The sequence below is a fragment of the Ylistrum balloti genome, unplaced genomic scaffold (genome assembly GCF_031769215.1).
Source record: "Ylistrum balloti isolate Yb309-2 unplaced genomic scaffold, AGI_CSIRO_Ybal_v1 Utg371148, whole genome shotgun sequence".
Lineage (NCBI taxonomy): Eukaryota > Metazoa > Mollusca > Bivalvia > Pectinida > Pectinidae > Ylistrum > Ylistrum balloti.
This window is the reverse complement of record NW_026782629.1, coordinates 203,904-220,977: the sequence shown is the minus strand read 5'-3', so window position 1 is coordinate 220,977 and position 17,074 is coordinate 203,904. Positions and strand designations below refer to the sequence as shown.

General features: G+C 34.5%; 1 pseudogene; it reads right to left on the bottom strand.

Annotated features, from left to right (window-relative positions):
- Positions 1 to 12,640: 12,640 nt before the first annotated feature.
- Positions 12,641 to 16,147, bottom strand: LOC132561117 (sulfotransferase 1C4-like; annotated as a pseudogene).
- Positions 16,148 to 17,074: the final 927 nt, after the last annotated feature.

Sequence of the window (17,074 nt, the reverse complement as noted above, 5' to 3'; positions counted from 1 at the left end):
TTAGAAAGATTTTGATATAGTTTTGTTGTCGTTTGTATTTGAGAGTGAATTACTTCAATGAATTGACAAAGATTTTAACGTAGGTGTTGTTGATGAAGCAGAAAACACTTTATACCTAGTATCAAAATTAACTTTATTGTATTCTATACTTTTACCGAATCCATTTCATAATTATCTTAATTATTCAAACAAAATAAATATTTATATCTTCAGTTACAAAATACAATTATATGATGTTACGATTTTGGTAAATTCGGTTACTTTTAACTACCTAATTCAAGTTGTCAATTCCATGTTACCAGTGTTTATAAAATAACATTAATTACATCCAAACATAGAGATAAGCATCGAGAATCTGTGTTCGATATATTTTCTACGTCGTTAGAATCATTTTATAGATAGGTGGTAGTAAGGTCATTCTAGAAGACTTTCTTATGAACAGGTACATCAAGCGTTCGGTATATTGTTATAACTGTTTACAGTGCGTATTTGCTGTATTAGATGAAAGTCGTCGTCACTGTTTGCGGAGGCAGGAATGGATACAGGAATTATAGATTATCAGCAGATAAGTAAGGGATATAACAAGTAAGTTATTTTTGTTTTTGGGAATTAAGTAAAACAGTATGTTAATTTGAAAACAAAAGGACTTTCACCAAATTATTGAGACAGGAAAGGATTGTGATACTCTGAGAAGAAAGATCTTCAGGGAATGGTGGATAGAAAATCTACGGAGTTTTGGACGGTTGAGTTGAAGAGAAGTTCTCTCTTAGTTGAGCAGTATATTGCATTATTTTAATTTTTACCAGGATTTCATACAATTACAACAGGAGGTGAAACAACATAGATGTGGTTTGTTTCAGTCATTATGCAGATAACTGGTCACGAATTTTTCATCTTAGCTTTCTAAAGACTCACTAAAATGATACATATCTAGACTCGTTTCATAAATTCACATGATTGAAAGTCGTGAAATTTATCACAAAGTCAGTCTTTTATTCAGTGAATATGCCCATTTATTAATATTTTTTAAGTGTCAGTTGGATTTTTTCTTGGCGTGCGTCATACAGAATTTTTTTGTGATGTCATAACATGGACAACGTCATTTGGTCCTCAGTTTATTTTTGTCCACCATATCTTTAACCCTGTGAAAAGTGTTCTGATTTATGGGATAGAAAGCATCATTATTTGTTTTTCATTCAAAATAACATTTTATGAAACTCGTCTGGAAGTTTCTGTTTGCTTGACTTGATATGAAATAATTCAAGACACGTATGTTTTTATTGTCCCAATTTGTTGAAGCAGGTTCGTAGTGTATATTTCCTGTAATATAAAAGACTTGTTTGGTATCATAACATTCATTTTAGACTATTATGCAGACCCGACAAAACTGTCGGTTCGGTCTATTTAAAGTGTATGAATGCTAGCCAGACGACAGGTATTGAATAGGTTGAAGCCAACGATCCGTGCAATATATCAGTGTTATTGAGCGTGATCGACTTGGCACTATAGTTTATGGATGCTAGCCAGACGACAGGTATTGAATTGAGTAATTAAAGAAAATATTAAATTTTGTTCTTATTTCAGTTTCATTGTATATTAAGTAACCACTCTGAAATATATTTCAACCTGTCACAATAATCTGTCTTCAAATGACGGACTATTTGCTTGCATGTCGTCAGACGATATGATGACAAGAAACGTGAACTGCTTCGCAGTTGAATTTGTCTCAAGACCAACTCAATTCATCATTCAATTAAATCGACATAAGCAAGATTCAATCCTTTGATATATAATTTCTGATATAAAGCATATCATTATTACATACACCGGTGTTATTAAATCTACAACAGACAGAGGAGACGACGACGTCAACAGTGATAGTATTGATACTGCTGACATGGTAACTGTATGCTAGTTGGCTCGATCGGGATCTGCAGTCTTCCACTTACAGAATAACACTTTAATTATCTATCTAGTTATGATTCGATATCACTTACCTCTCTTCAGTAACGAAACAAAAATCCTGTATTGTGCTTGTTTGTAGACAGAAATAACGTCGTGCCAAGTCGATCACGCTCAATAACACTGATATATTGCACGGATCGTTGTCTTCAACCTATTCAATACCTGTTGTCTGGCTAGCATTCATAAACTATAAATAGACCGAACCGACAGTATGTGCTTTACTGTTTACAAACACAGCTAAGCAACGTCGGTCATGGCCAAATTCACGCAAGATCCGGTGAATGAGGTATTGTGGAAAGTATTTTACCGGCTTGGTTGGAGATATAATCAAGGTTTTGAATTCAGCCAGACTACAACGTTTTGTCGGGTCTGCATAATAGTCTACCATGAATGATACCAAACAAGTCTTTTATATTACAGGAAATATACACTACGAACCTGCTTCAACAAATTGGGACAATAGAAACATACGTGTCTTGAATTAGTTCATATCAAGACAAGTAAACAGAAACTTCCAGACGAGTTTCATAAAATGTTATTTGGAATGAAAAACAAAATAATGATGCTCTCTATCCCATAAATCAGAACACTTTTCACAGGGTTTAAGATATGGTGGACAAAAACAAACTGAGGCGGCCATTTTCAACCCAGGACGTAATGTCATTGTCCATGTTATGACATCACAAAAAGTTTCTGTATGACGCACGCCAAGAAAAAATCCAACTGACTTTTACAAAATATTAATAAATGGGCATATTCATTGAATAAAAGACTGACTTTGTGATAAATTTCACGACTTTCAATCATGTGAATTTATGAAACGAGTCTAGATATGTATCATTTTAGTGAGTCTTTAGAGAGCTAAGATGAAAAATGCGTGACCAGTTATTTGCATTATGACTGAAACAAACCACATATTGTGTTGTTTCACCTCCTGTTGTGTAATTGTATGAAATCCCGGTGAAAAAATAATAATGCAATATACTGCTCAGCTAGGGAGAACTCCATAGCTTGAGAGTCAGACTAGTAAGACAGGGGTCCCTTGTTCGAATTCTAGTGTAGGCTTCGAAATAAATAATGACCTCTGTTACATTGGCACCCATGTAGGAACGCTGGAACATAACTTTGCGTTAATTTCAAACTTGCATCGCTATAACCCCTTGAAGGGGGAGTATGTAACCCTGGTAAAATACTAGAAGCAAGACGCCGCTCGGCTAGAGAGAACTTCTCTTTACCTCAACAGCTTGAGCATCAGACAAGTAAGGCGGGGATCCCGGGTTCGAATCCAAGTGGAAGCATTGAAATAAATAATGACCTCTGTTACGTATACAATATAATTTTCCTATGTGTGGGTCATTTCTCTTTGCAGTATGTTTCACAAATCCCCGTTAATAATAGGAATATTGTGTTTAGTTCACCGTCTTAGGTTTTATAAGATACAATATTTAAAGGTAAAATATCGAGCCTACATAAATTACAATAGCCACTTTTTATGGTGTACGAGTGGTGTGCTTACACGACTGAACAAATATTGATCTTAACGACACATGTGGGTAGCAAGTTTCTATGTCAGAAAACAACATTATGTTTACTCGATAGGCATGACTGGTCATTTTAGAAACCGTACGTAAGGCGTAATACCTTATATACCGCGTCGTTCCTGCCGTAAATGATTACATATATTTCTCAATTGCTTCTAATGCTCAGCTTAGCATAATCATGTATACGCTGATTTGACCACATCTAATAAACAAGCACATATTAGAAAAGTGAAGTGTCAATGCTGCTTCCATATTGCTAGTACCTATCACTCCGTATGCGTATATATACAGCTGTGTGATGGTATGCCCCAGTTGCAACGTCTTCGTTTTTAATCAAATACACGTCAGGACAGAGTCATCAAGCTTACCTTCACTTTGTAGAAAAGCCTCGATCAAAGATTGAAGTTTGAAGACACAAATGGCGTCGATGCACGTAGATATCTGTAGAAAACCCTGGAACAGTGTGCAGATAGTTGACTCCAGGCTTTCAGTACCCGTCCTCTGTTAAATGCAAAAACTATATATAGAATGACTCCCCGTTGTAAGCGCGTTACTATTTACAAGAACAACATAGCAACATCGACCGAGGCCAGGTTCAAGATCGGGTAAATTTAATAGTGTACACAGTATTTGACTGACAGTGATGACTACAGAAAAGACGTAATCATAAATGGGTTGAATTCAGTCTTGCCTTGGGTTGATTTATACAACGCGTTATAAAGTCACTCACCTACTTCAAATCACACGTTGGAATGTCATTTCACAGATATAACTAATAGTTTACGTGGTAGGTTGCTGCTATGATGCCAGTAAAATGCATATGTTATATAGGGACATTAAATGCATTTGTCAATATCATATAAAGATTGCACTTCCGATCCAACTATAGAACGAGGTCCCTGGTAGAAGACCTTAAAACAAATTAAAATATCTAGGATTACTTTTCATTTATTCCTAAACAATTGATCAACTCTGACTAAATATATAGCATGTTTCATTTATGATTTTGATACTTAAAATTCTTCCTTACTCGGCTTTGTTGGATGCGGACGTAAATACATACCATACATACCATAAACATGTTATATAAATATATATCAAATGTCAACAATTATGTGTTCAATTGTTGCGTTGCAGTGCAAAGAAATAACCTCAAACTGCCTGTCTCGTCTACGTTTACATGAAATTTGGCACTTGGTCAATCTTTTTACTTGGATCGTTGACGACTAAATAAACACAAAATAATGACCTGAAACCAGTGTATCTGTAAAATTGTAAAAATGTGATGTTGGGATATGAAAACATAAACCATGCCATGTCTTCTTAAATGTAACAAGCTCTTAAGTTGTGTATAAAACAGGATAAGTCTGGGTTTCACATCATTGACTATATAATATTGATAAATGTACGTGAACGTAAAACTTGTCTGCGACTTGATAATTTTAAAGGTAATGGTGATTAAATACATCATTAATGGTAAAATTCAGTTCAATGTTCGGTTTGAATAGACTGTGTTTAAGGAAACAAAGTAATTTATTACATATGTATATCAATTATTACATTAATTTCATTATCAGTAATATATAAACGATTTCATTAGTTATCTAAGTGAAGAGTTTTTACTATCGATATTTAAGTTGACTGTCTGCAAACCTACAACTTCAACATAACACAACAGCACAGCACAACACACAGCACAGCATTGCCCTGCAAAGCACAGCACTGTACAGCACAGAAAAGCAGAATACAGCACTGCACGGTACGACACGGCACTCCACTGCATAGCACATCACAGCACAGCACAGCACAATACAACACAATGCACTGCACTGCACAACACAGCACAGAAAAGCACAGCATTCCACTGCACTGAACAGAAAGACACGGTACGGCACAACACAACAAACATCACAGCACTGCACTGCATAGCACATCACAGCACAGCACAGCACAGCACAGCACAACACAATGCACTGCTCTGCACAACACAATGCACTGCACTGCGTTGCACTACATTTCACTGCACTGCACAACACAGCACAGAGCACAGTACAGAAAAGCACAGCACTCCACTGCACTGAACGGAAAGACACGGTATGGCACAGGGCAACACAACACACAGCACTGCACTGCACAGCTCTACATTTGCTCAGCTCAACACAACACAACATAAGATAAAAAGAGGTTTAAACATGCCCGATGCCACCTGTTGTATAAAAACAATATTGTTAAGAATTCAGTAATCTAGTTCTTCATTGCTGGACAGCTCTTTCAGATTGATATTGCGATAAATAACAGAATGATAGTATCTAATCATATATACAATGTGACATCATACTCGTGGCAGTATGGTTTTAAATGATGACTACGCATGGTAATAGATATCTCGTATAAGAGTGTTCATATATGATTCTGTGAAACGCTACATAGTATTTATCTATTTACTTATCTATTTTAAGGAATGGGTATTAGGTTGTTAGTTATCTATTAAAACAGAACAAAAACAAACGTACAAACATGTAATCGATAAAAAGAAATCGTACACACACAGACAAAAGACAGAAAAGAAATTTACGGAGCCCGTATACTGACATGCTATATACTTATTTCATTTCGGTTTTTTTTTCGAAGTATTGTTTCGTTTTATCGAAATAACATTTCATTTTATTCGAAATAATATTTCGTTTTGTCGAAATATTATTTCGTTTTATCGAAATATTAATTCGTTTTAACGAAATAGTATTTCGAAAAAACGAAATAATATTTCGTTAAAACGAAATAAAATAAGTAAAGAGCATGTTAATAAACGGGCTCCGTAGAATTCACTCATCTTGATTTTTTATTTACGTTGTATCTGTCATAGGATTTTAAACAGGTTAACACGTAAATATTATGCATGACCGTCGTTAATTAAATTTCGATCGTCAATACCTATAGAATATTATATACAAAAGACGTAATGTCTCCATGGTATTACTCATTCAAGCGTGAAATAAATTCAAATAAAATATGTACTGCACACTGTCAAGATAAATCTAAGCCAGACACTGCTGGAAATTAATGAACATGGGCTATATGTACTAATTTTAACGGTATGAATAATTCTGAATGAAGAATTCTGCCTCGAGAGACTTAGATTTAACTTAAGTGACCAATTTTGTAGTTGATGTTATTTCGTCTTTTTGGAATCTGCATGTAAAGAAAAATCCCTTGTCAATAAACCACGAGATTCCGGGACAAATGACACATGAGAGGAATATGTCTTATTCTGAAACAAAACCAATAAGAAGGATAATTTCCACAAAGAAATAAGGCAATAGTTGAAATGTCAGATTCCATACTAAACTAAAAGAAAAAACGTTATTGAAAATACATCGTACATAACTTCGTTGGTTTGCCTGATAAACGATACTTTTAATAGGTACCATCGCCGTGTATCCCTTTATGAAGTTGTATTTCTTTACAAAATTATACATACAAGTACAATGAAAATATGATATTGGCAAATATCTGAACAAGTGATTTGATGTTGGAACATGTTGATGTAATTACCTTAAAACAAATGCTAGACTGCAGAATCCATCGACGTCATCAGCCAGGACCACCTCTCACTGGACGTTTCGACTCCTATCCTTGGACGTCCTCAAGGTGGCCAGTCGACAGTGATCGGCCAAATCACTGCCCGTCGATGGATGGCTTCCAGCTCAAATCTTCTCTTCTCCACCAAAGCCAGCTGGACGACTTCTCTGCTGTTGTTGATAGTCGTTGAACAGCTGCCCTTCGGTCTCTTCCCTGGATGCCTAGTGTAGAAAACATCCTCCACATGGACTGTGCAGGGAACCCTCTGCACCCCATTTCTACTGGCAAGACCCACACACTCCATCCTTTTGCTCTCACGTCGTCTGCAAGATCGGCGTACTTCCCTTTCTTCCGCTCATGAGCCTCTTGGCATCGATCCTCCCAGGGGACAGTTAGCTCAATCATTACCATTTTCTTCCCTTGCTGTGACCATAGCAGGATATCTGGACGAAGGTTGGTTTGGACGACCTCTGGGAAAACTTTGTCCTAAGTCAACCCGCATCTCCCAACTGTTTGCTCCATCCAGTATCCCTCCTTGGTGCACTGCTTTCTTATTGGTTGTCTCTCCAGATCTTACAAAGTTGATGTACGGTTGATGTTTGGTACATTTCCTCTTTCTCTGCCTTTCCTTCTCAAGGGTGTCTGCTAGCTCTCGCAGTACCTTGTTGTGTCTCCATGTATATCTCCCCTGGGTCAGAGCGGTGTTGCACGATGACAATACATGGGCCAGGTTACCCGGTTGGTCACACAGTGGGCAGTCGGGGTTTTCCGTCATCCCCCATCGGTGGAGATTGGTAGGTGTTGGTAGGACATCATACACTGATCGCAGGAGGAACTGGATTCTACATGGTTCCAACTTCCAGATATCTGCCCATGTAAGACGTCTTTCCGTTGTCTCCCATTGTTTGCTTTTATGACAGGTATGAAATATATTTTTCTATTAATCTCGCTAACTCCTATATATCTGAGTCATATTACTAGAAAATATCTTCGTCATCAACATCGATGTTTAGGCTTAACGTACTCAGTACGCATAGCCTATTGCGACGGCCTTTCAGACAAAATTTACCGATCCTGGCCTTCTCATTGGCTGAAATATCGAAAAGAGTTGGAGCCGTCTAGCGGCAATTTTCTGCGTAAATAATGCCGCGATCTTGCAAATCCCTATTTTAAAAGCATTCAAAATTAGTTTATTTTTTAGATAACAATACGATTACTATACATTTCAAAAAAGAAGCACAGTGTGGTTGAACTATTGATAAATTTTAACAATATATTTTACGGAATTTTCGACATGACGTAAGCGTACAGAACACTGTACGTGCGAGTTGATAAGAAGCTAGTCTGGGGGCTTGGTTTGAATTATCAGCTAACAGCACTTATAAACAAACAAAACTTACAAACAGAACATCAATTTTGCTTTAATCCTTGTCGTTATGGCAAGATCGTCTTAATATATAGCATCACTTTACCTCATTACACGTCACCGAATTGGACTGTTCGTCCCACGCGCACACCCGTCGATATGACACTTTTTCAGGTTTTTCACACCCATCGCCATGACACTTTTTCAAGTTTTTGAAGATAAAAAGTTTGCGCTTCGTAGGCAAGGTACATTTGGTGCTCATGATTTATGAATAATATATTTTTAATACTGTACTGATCATGATGTTGACTCTGTTATAACTTATATTTTTTGTCTTTTAGTTTTATTTGATGAAGGTTGATTGTGTATCAAAGTTCCTTGAAATGAAAATATTCCTTCAAACAAAGCGCGTATCAAAAAAACAAAATATTCATGTTTATAATTATCAATTAACTAGAACGAAATATTTCCATAACATATTTATTCATTTAGCGTGTCATGGTGACACTATCTAATTCATTGATAATCAGAAATAGTAGTAGCTATAGTGAAAATATTGTAAATTTTGTATATATATGGAAGTCTGATTTAATCTCAAAGAATTATGTCTTTATAGACATAATTACTGGAAGAAAAGTCTAACCATGATACTTCAAGGAAGATAGGCATGTAAATACATTTAATGTAATTACTTACACTTTAATCTATCTGAAATGCTGTGTACACCTTATCTACTTTCCTCAACTACAAATATAATTATAATAAGTAATGACTATTACTTTGCAAAACATTCAAAATAAAGAAGTAGGTATAAAGTCCTTTCGATTCGTCTAAATCCTCATATTGATAGGATAGTAATTGCAACATCTTGGGTATTTCAAAGATTTTATTTAGTCAACTTCATCATAGAGCTATTTATCATTTGGCTTGTTGGCGATGAATATATGGTTGTGTGTATTTTGTTATTTTTTTTACCTATTTTGATTTATTCACATTATTGTCGTTAAATTTAAAATAAGAATTAAAGAAGATATAAAATCGCTTAAAATTAAGAAAAATAGCCTCTGGTTCTCTTATTTTAGTAATTTTTTCATTCCAAAGTGTAGGAGTGTGGGGAAAGGAATATAGCTTTGCGGTTATTTGTGAACATTTTTCAATACGTTTAGCCTTTCAGTACCGTTCACCATCAATCATACTGATGGATTGGTCTGATGAGGGAGTGACTCACAGATCTGGAACTCCGACTAATTAAAGTTTGACTTTCAGTGAAATGTATTAAAAACATGAACTATTCATTGGATCTTTGGTTTAAAAGAAGAATGTTAACCGCCTCGTCTCCAAAACATGAAGTTATTCGGGTTATCAACTTAAGTCACGGCTGAGCAACGGTCAATCTTTCATAGCAAATCAAAACAGTGGAAATAATTAGCCTTCTAATATCGTTTCAATAATTAAAAATTGATTGCTAAAACAATACTGTGTATGCTGGTTGATTGTTGCGACATTTTTCAATTCTGTAGGTATGTCGTTTTTTTTTTTTTTAATTTCCCGTTAATTTTATTTAGATCCGTGATATGCTTCTTGGTCGCGCGGTAAAAAAGCGATGGAATTGATTGTCTGAATCTTTCTCACTACAACTATCTATCGATCCTTTCCATCCATTGGATAAAAGAGTTAACTTAATTATGAATAAATTTTTTTGATATTTTTTTCAGTATTTTGATCAGAGGATACAAATTTGTATTGATTATGACTGTCATACATTAAAATATTAGTGCTATATTTTGATCCCGAAGTTGCAATGTCGTTTGTCCCTAACGGTTGTCAATATAAAAACGATTCCTTTAAGTTATCTATGTATTTATTTTTTCATAATTAGTTTTATTTATGATTTCGTGTACCAAAATGTAATCGGTTCCATCAACCCAGACATACTAGACAGCAAGTAAGTGCATGAGTGGTGACAGACCCAGAGTAAACTCGTCAATAAACTTGCAGTTGTCCCCCTTACATCACAAATATGAGTATGCCAAAAACAAATTCAATTAAAGCAATTTCCTTATAATTCATACTTTAGGCATTAGTAATGTTCTGCAGAAAAGAATGACGTCGTCTTGTTACATATTCAGATTTAACGTTGAACAGGTCTCTTTGAAGATATACCAAAATCCCTATCCCTGCTTTGAGGACCTAATTTACAGACGTTTTTCTTAATGTGTAATTCATTTGAAACCTCAATATTTCTTTTCGTATATATATGAATTACTGAACATACACAAAAAGTAGTAAATTCGTCTTTACAGGCAATGCAATAAAATGGAAGTATAGTTTGTTGTGACGTCACATCCATTAATGATTAAATGTGGTGATAGTGCTGAAGATCACGCTTCAGTCAGGAGAGCACTTATATATTCCTTATCCGTATGCTTAAAAAACTACATATGATTTCCCATTAAAATACTTCAGAAAACTTGAAAACTACGAGCACAAAAAAGAAATATCATGATATTTATCATTTTTTTGCTCGAGCAAAAATATATTTCTCTATTTACCGAATGGTGTCCGAAACGGATTATGATTTCAAAAATAAAAATACGCCTGATAGGAAACATTCAAACATCTGAAAGAATCAATAATACGGTAGCATCGTAATTGATTGATTTCGTTAGAAATGAAACATAAATTACAACGTTGAAAATGTAGTATTTATTTGTATTTATAGAGAGGAGAATCAACGCCTGAAGAACAGGAGATTTTACACCGCACCATAAATGTAATGATGTATACATTTCGAAGAATGATTTTAAGACGGCGATTCATTTCAAGTATCCCTACTATCCAAGTAAATATAAAGATTGCAGTAATCAATTGTGAAAACGTGTTGATTTTCACTTTTTTTAATGTGTGTCCTTGTGTGTCGCACTTATCCTATCTAGGTTTCTTTTGATATCCAAACACAATGTATTCATTCGTTTGATAATATTAAGATTTCATTTAACCATGGGTTGACTTCAGCAGGTTACAGCGCCATTTTTTCATGTGATGTTGGTTCAAAAGAGACAGACAAAATTGTCTGGTGTTAAATTGTATGTGTTATCATCTTTTTATTGTATATCATTGTACAACAATGTAATGTCATTGTAAAAAGGCTCTATTGATATCCTTAACACAATAAATTGTACTGCAGCGGAGTCCCGCGGGTAAAAGTAAGGTTTAAATAAGTAATATTAACTAATTAACATGTTAAACACTATATATAATCTCTCGTAGATCGTGAAACTATTTAAAACTACGAAATGTAGATTTATTCTCCGCGTCAACAATCATTAGTCACATTATTTGCTTACAACAAGTTGTGTATTAGAAACAAACAAGCAAATAAACAAACAAACGGAAAACCGGAACTTCACTGAATCGAGACAATTCAATCACATTTAGAAATGAATGTCTGATGATATTGTACCATTTTCTCTAAGTAATTTGTCTTGCACGAATTTTGTTGATTTATTGTGGGTGAAATTAAATCATGATTTTCTTGTGTGGGTGGATATGTGTGTGTGTGTATGTATTTGTTTTTGTTTTTTTGTTTTGTTTTTGTTTTGATTTTTTTTGTTTTTGTTTTCCGTTTTGTTCTTTTTTTTCTGTCAAACAGTGATATCCTTATCTAATACACTAGGAAATCAACAACCTATACTTATCAGACTCTTTAAGAAACTGAGGTTTAATGTTTTTGATATTCAATAGAGTTAAATAGCCTGTGCATTAGCCCTCATGCCTCACTTTCCGACACTCATAGGGATATACAAGCTATGTAAATATTGTTTTCTGATAAATCTTCGTTGAAAAAAACTCTATTTAAAGTAGTTTTAAGCAGAAAGCAAGACTATTAATAAGATATCTGGAATGACGATAAATGGTTCTTTTATTATTTGCTCAAATCGCAGAACACGTTATACATTGAATATTGATCTATCATAAATAATGGCTGGGATGTTAAAACAGTTCATTCATTAAAAAACAACCAACGAACTACTTGGCATGAATTGTACCAACATGTGAAAAAAACCAACGCTAACTTTGGTAACTGACTAAGCTAATTGTTTTCTTTAAACGTTTTAGTTTTTTTAGTGGAAATAGGTTGTCGGCTCTCATCCTTATACCACAAACAGTACAACAACATGTCTTTAGATTACTTCGAAAAGTAGAACTTGAAAGAACTATTCTTCATTCTTTCGGCGAAAACTTCGTCAAATTGTTCACTTTGTGCCACTGTCATCGTGTTCTTCCAGTCGCCAATCTCACCTAAATAGACACAACATAGCATGTACATTTCACTGAGTTACTGCCATTTACATACTCTTCAAGATACAAGGACCGCTTCTCTTTTAAAAAGCTGTTTATCTTCAGAACAAAAACTGTTTGGAAACTGCGTTGCCACCATTCGAAAACGTTTGTTTCCTCAATCAAGCAAAGATTACCAATTGGTTTTACTGTTGACATATAGGAATTGTGTAAAGTCAACTCTGCATTGTTGAATTTTAACTTTATTTAATAACTTAATAACAACACATAAACTCAAACCCCCGTTCCAAACAAAATCTTTGGATTACCTTTTCGATAATGACCCTGCATGGCGTCCTCCTCAAATTCAAACTTGCCAATGTCTTTGACGTCTTCATTTGCTTTTTTCATTGCCTCGAAGCTACACATTTCCGCAACTTTTGCGATAAACGCATTCTCACAATCGGTGCCGAGGAATTCCGAGAGACGTTTTATAACAAGAACAGGGTTCTGAAAAAAAAACCTGATTACGTTTTGAAATCAAAGCAATGGAATTCACAACCTTATTTTAATATCAATTTAATACACCGAACATTCCGAATTATAGAATAGGAGTTCGTATAAAGTAACCAATTGGTGATTAGAGTGTGACGTTTCGACGACTACACGGTTACCTTTATCACATGACCAGTGTGGAGCGTACTAGCACTAACGTACGTAGTGTCCGAGATGGTACGGAATCGATTTGTTCTCTACCTAAGGTAGGAAACTCATAATCGAGATTGATATTATGGCTGGGGCAAACTGTATATAATGCCATAACTTTGCAGAGTTATCGTACCTTTTTCAATTCTTCATAATAGATAAGATGCATATCTATCTCCTTATTGTTTAGAGCTTCCTCTGCCTCCAGTGTATAATCAAACCAGTTTACCCTCACTCTTACATTGAATGAAAATACATATACATATATACGTGTTCCCGGTAACCGAATATCACAATTAGTTCAATGGGAAAAAACATAAACAGAAGATGGAAGTTATTAAGTGGATTACCTTTCTAAAATTACACACAAGTGAATAACACGTTTCAATATAGGATATGGATTCAAAAATGGTTACAAACATATGAAGTATTACATTAATCTACATACTACAAATTTGCTTGGTGTATATGTGTAGACCTAGAACTCATTTTTGATAAACAATTGTTAAAGTGTCAGGGGTTGGGCGTGATATCTAAATCTATGTCGTCAATTTTCAACCTTTTAACAATTTAAAAAGAACTTTAAATATATCTGTATATCATAAATTGTTTTAGTAACCATCACAAAGACATACGTGGGCGCAAGGTAAACGTGGAACTCGTGGAGCAGAGTCTTTCATAAGTGATAAATACGTCATAAGTCTCCTGCTAAAGCCTACTGTATATATGAATAAAAAAAAGTATCCGGCAACAGATGTAATGATTTAGTGATTAATGTCTATAACCCTTGGTTAATAAAACAATCATTGAGAACCGTAAACAGTAAGTATTAGTTATTCAAAGTATATCTGCTTTTCTGTCCCGTACCTAAAAGTTGTAAACATCATAAAGAAGTCTTCAAATGTTCCTTCAAATGGCCTTACTAATGATTTCTGTAGAAAGTAATATGATGAAACAACCACATCCTTCGGGTTTCGTTGGACAAAAATGACCTTAAGTTTTTTTCTCTTTAACCTCTTTTGGCAGAAGATGAAATGGAAAATGTGTATTCAGTGTTCTCCGTGATGGAATTTCGTCAAATTCTTACGGGTTATTTACTTCCAACATAGCTGTCTACTTTGGACGTGTGAGATATTCAAGCTTTCCAGTTGTCAACATGTTCGTTATTTCCCAGACCCAGTGAGTACCTATAAACAACACAAATTACAATAAAATGTCAATGAAAGGAAAAGGCAATAATTTTTAATTTGTACTTTTAAAACTATGACAACATGTCACTTGAAGATAAACTCCTCTGTTGTTTTATTGACCCCAAGTAAAACATAATTCAACACAGACTGAGTTCAAACGTAATGAGATTAGGTTTTTTTTTCATAGTGGTACCTATAAGCTTAAAAGTATCTTTGATATATATCTTTGGCAATTTCTCTTTCCAAGCTTAAAGTTTTAAAATATTGAATACTAGAAGACGGTCTAATAAAGAGTTTAAGTCTTTTTTACTTCATGTTTTGGTCGCTATGGGGTTTTAAACTCGTCAAATCAATTGACAAGTTAGCATTTTTACACTGTTTTGTTATGATATCGAAATATCATTCCTTTTCAAGAAAGACTAAAATCTAATTTTGAAAACATTTTACACATTTTCTGAATTAAAATGAAGTATAGCAGCATTATGATTTATTTGTTTGTTTTATTTTTATTGTTTTAAAATAACTTTCTAAAATGCTACCTGTCAAAAATCATTATCATAACAAAAGTACAATACAGAATTATTTTTTTACTTCATACAGGAATACATCCTTATATGAGTAATGTCACTAAATACTCACCTGACCTCATGTAAGAACATAGAAAAATATCGTCATCCCGACATTTCATATCGCGGATTTTTTTCACAATTTCTCTCATATCTGGAACGTGTCCACATGTGATTATCTCTACAGGGACAACCATACCCTCAACGTTCACCACTTCCTGGATATTTCCTTTCAGGTCAGGAATTAGGACGATATCTTCCTTCTTAACTTCACCTGTTAATGAAAAAAAATATTTATTTGTCGGTGAAATATGAGAATTTAAAACATTTTTATCTTTGAAATAGGATGAAATGTCAATTTCGTAATACTGATATCATCACTTCAAATTTACCTCGTGTATATTTATCAGTTTTTTTTCGAATTTGGTATATTACATTTCTGAAATCAGTTACTACGTTAAGCGGTCCATTCAAAATGACATCGACCTGTTGTAAAGCGTACCGTTAAAGCACTCTGAGAATAATGAACGAAGTGATACTTGTTATTATTGCGTTTGGAATCTTTTTTCCGCCTATTATCCAATGAATGCACTCTTGTATATTTTTGCTTATATCCCACCAATGAAAGAGAAGTCATAAACTAGAAACTAACGCAACAAAATGGCTGCCTCCGTTTGATTTTGTCCGCCATATCATAACTGTTAAGATGTAACTTAACCTAGTGATGTGGTAATAAAGAACATTGTATCTTATAAGATACTTTATGAAATTCGTCTTGAGGGTATAATCAACGCTCGCCATATCACATAAAAATTAAAAGTCGTTTCATAAAATGTTACATGAAATGAAAACTCATTTGAGATTCAATATATCATCATATGAAACGGACATACAGTATCTACATCATTACAGTCTTCACTTACCTGGTGTGAATCTTGGTTTGACTTGTTCCATTTTCCTGTAAAAGTTTACTTGTACATGATTAACCATGCCAACATTACTCTTGTACAATTTAAAGTTTAATTTATATCAATCCTGTATCAAAATATATAACGGTTTCCATATAAACGTCACTTATGATTGAACATAGCTCATTTGATAAAAAAACTATTTTTACTGGGTATAGAGAACATTAATAGTGGGGATGGGGATGGGAGATCGGGTGGGGGATGGGGGTGAGGTGCGGTATGGGGAATGGGAGATGGGGGTGGGTTGCTCTGAAATTTCTCTTTCTCTACTCGGGAAGAAATAAGAGGTCTTTCCTTTGGCTACACATGCAAGTTCATCAGAAGAGTAAAATGTAAATATAAAACAGAACATTTTGTTCCTCTGTTCAATCTAACTCGTCAGGCAATACCGTTGATATATTTGTTGCCGAAGTGTGTAATATGCACGTGAAGGTGTATTGAATTCGGAGTACCGATATTGTTTTGTTTTTCTACAACAAGATTTCACAAATGTTTGTCAAGTCTTTACATGTGAAATTCAAATGATTTACCTATCATACTAATTTCCGCATTACACGATAGATGTTTTACATGCATTATACATTTATAGAGAGTTCGTCATTTACTTCAAAATTTACAATATCTAAAGACTTGTATACTATACACACAAATGAGTAACACAATTTATTCTATCTAGTAGTAAAGGTTAAATATTGCCAACAATAAACGCAGAATAATGCGGGTCTATCTGATTATACGAAAATTACCTCAATTAACCCCCGATAAATATCGCTGATCAATCTAAGAATGCTCAACACAATATAAACACAGTATCACGATATCAACAGCCCTCTTTTACCGTGACACTGTTTCATTGTCACCTTCATGTCTCTTCCTCGACACACTACGGTAACCGAATCACCCTTCTGCTGTA